At 38.2% G+C, this 2500-nt stretch overlaps 1 protein-coding gene across 3 annotated transcripts in view; it reads right to left on the bottom strand.

The window, feature by feature from the left end:
- Positions 1-2366, bottom strand: part of LOC136825792 (5-hydroxytryptamine receptor 1-like) — a 777757-nt gene extending 775391 nt beyond the window's left edge. Inside the window, exon 1 of one of the 3 annotated variants that reach the window (XM_067082759.1) lies at positions 1465-2366. The gene's annotated coding sequence lies outside the window, so the exon portion shown is untranslated. The remainder of the gene's footprint in view (positions 1-1464) is intronic. The other 2 variants (XM_067082723.1, XM_067082733.1) reach the window with 2 other exon arrangements.
- Between the last annotated feature and the right edge of the window lie 134 nt (positions 2367-2500).

Here is a 2500-nt window from a genome sequence, read left to right on the forward strand (position 1 = left end):
TGTGTGCACATGCAAAGTTGCTAGTCAAGATACTCCGCTATCGAGAATTATATTACCTGTGATTGAGGCTGTTCTTTTTCTTTGGTTGGCAGTCTTCTAAGTGATACTATTCTCTGAAAATAGTTTATTGAATTCGGTTTTCATTTAATGTTTTAACGAATGGATGTGTATGTTTTAATGTTTTATATATTATATTTTGCTTCTTCGATGCGTTTGTTACTGTAATTTATTTGTATTATTTGCGTCACACCGCGTGCGACGAGATTAGATGATCTGCCGTATTTATCGACAGAACCTAACCTCCTCTATATATTCGATTCATTTTAAGTAAGGATGGTGGTGATAAGACGTAATTAGTATCTTTTTCAAACTGTTTGAAAATATAGTTTAATAATGGATAATTCTCTATTTTATCCACTCTTGGCCGCCATTTTATGAAACGTATTAATATAACGTCGAGGTAAAATTAGAATTACTCTACTTAGCCGAACGACCTACAGTGTTAAATTAAGAAACGTTCGGGGACTAAACAGAAGGAAAGAGTCGAGGAAAACGTCATAAGAAGATGAATAAGTCAATAAATTCTTGGAATATATCGCTGTCTAAGACAAACATGTAAAAAATTCTTATTAACTCACAGGTATTTCGGTACAGTGATAGCTGGAGGCTTTTGAATTTGCGTTTTCCCAGAATCCCAAAATCGTATATCCTACCAGAGGTAGGCTTTTCATTTCCTCCTGGATTAAACCTATGAAATTGGAGACCGTGCAGAAATCCTACGCACTTTGATTGCAGGTGTGGCTTCCTTCTTTAGGAATGCAAATTCACGGTTTAATTCAATAGGTTGATGTGTGTTTTTAAATCACGGGGTTTAAGAGCACACAATATAAAAATAAGATTTCTATTTCTGGACAGAATCAGTTCACAGGAAAGGACTAGAAATGCAAGATTCACGAACGGAGATGAAATGATATTTTAGATTTCTTGAAAATCTTGCTAATGTTCATTTTAAAGACAGTATTGTTTCGTGAAAACGGAGTCGAATTGGAGTAAAGTATCCATGTTTACATTAAAAAGGATGCATTCGGTAGTGGTGGACATTTTAGTTAAAATTAAATTTTATACGTGACTAAATTAACGAGATTTCTGGAAACATTTATTGCATAAATCTAAGTAATAACACTTTGCAGTGAACATAAGGAACCTACGCATAAACTTTGGAAAGTCAGTTCAAAGTAGGTAGAACGGTTTGCAATTTTTCGTAATAATAATGGGACCAATCGCGCAAGCTCAGTGCTCAGATCGTACGGAAAAACACAATTCTATCGTTAAGAGTCATTAGAACTGCTTTGAAAACTACACGGACGAAGTAGAAAGGCTTTTGTTCCAGGGTATATTGAAAATTCATAAATCACAGGTAAATGTATGAGGTTCATATTCTCCATTATTCACGAAGCGTCCTACCTGAGAACTGCCGCTGGGTTTGCCTTCCCTCTGACCACCTGTTCATCGTGTTCTCATGGGGGCGACTTCTTCGGATGACCTGTCCGTTTTTTTTTTTCTTTCTGTTCCTCAAGAAAAAATTCCCATGACCACATTTAACGATTTCACATTCTTTCGAACTGTTTATATTGTAAAACTTTGTCGGATCACAGAATCAAAAAAACCCCCTCAGCGTGTCTTCTTCACAAGCACACGCACGCCGCGTTAAACTCTATATCTTGACGACGACAATTTTTGTGAATTTCACAGACAAGCGGTGTACTAGTTTCGGGCCTAACGCGTGAAATGATTTTTATTGCGCCTGTCAGTTTTATACTAATGGAGTTTCCACTTTAAGCACTGAACTACCACTACCCATTGCGTGTGGTCTTAAATCTCTGTGTAATTAAGCAGGTGTTAGCGATCTTGAAACACCTGTATTTTCACAATACTTCCAAATGAAGGTCCCTTTGTTATGTTCAAAGGCAGAACTTTTTAAGATAACTAAGTAACTTTTTACGTACTTTCAAATCATTTTTAAAACTTCTTCATAAACATTCACCCAAGCACTGCTGAAAAAAAGTGTAAACCTCTTCATTTCATCTCTTCACTTTTTCCAAACCCAAGTTTCGTGAAGAAGGGAAACTTTGAAACTTTTCGAAGTGAAATCAGAAACATTTTTGAGTCTGTTAAACACTGAGGTCTAAAGCACCGATACAAGATAAAAAAAAATGAACAAAAAGGAGTTTTATTGTTTGTCAGTTTGACAGAGAGGTCGCATGACTTCGAATGTCCCTTGCTCGGGTGAGAAGCGCACGACTTCTCTCAGCGGACGAAACAAGCGACGGTGCCGGTGCGCACGTTGTGGAGGCGTGACCACGACTGAAGATGGCCCTTCAGGACGACTCGAGCGCTGCTCTCTCTCTCTCTCTCTCTCTCTCTCTCTCTCTCTCTCTCCTGCAGCGCAGTTGCCCGCCTGCGCTTTCTAGTAACTCCATACCCCTCCCCGAACCCTGGG

The sequence above is a fragment of the Macrobrachium rosenbergii genome, chromosome 3 (genome assembly GCF_040412425.1).
Source record: "Macrobrachium rosenbergii isolate ZJJX-2024 chromosome 3, ASM4041242v1, whole genome shotgun sequence".
In the NCBI taxonomy this organism is placed as follows: Eukaryota; Metazoa; Arthropoda; class Malacostraca; order Decapoda; family Palaemonidae; genus Macrobrachium; species Macrobrachium rosenbergii.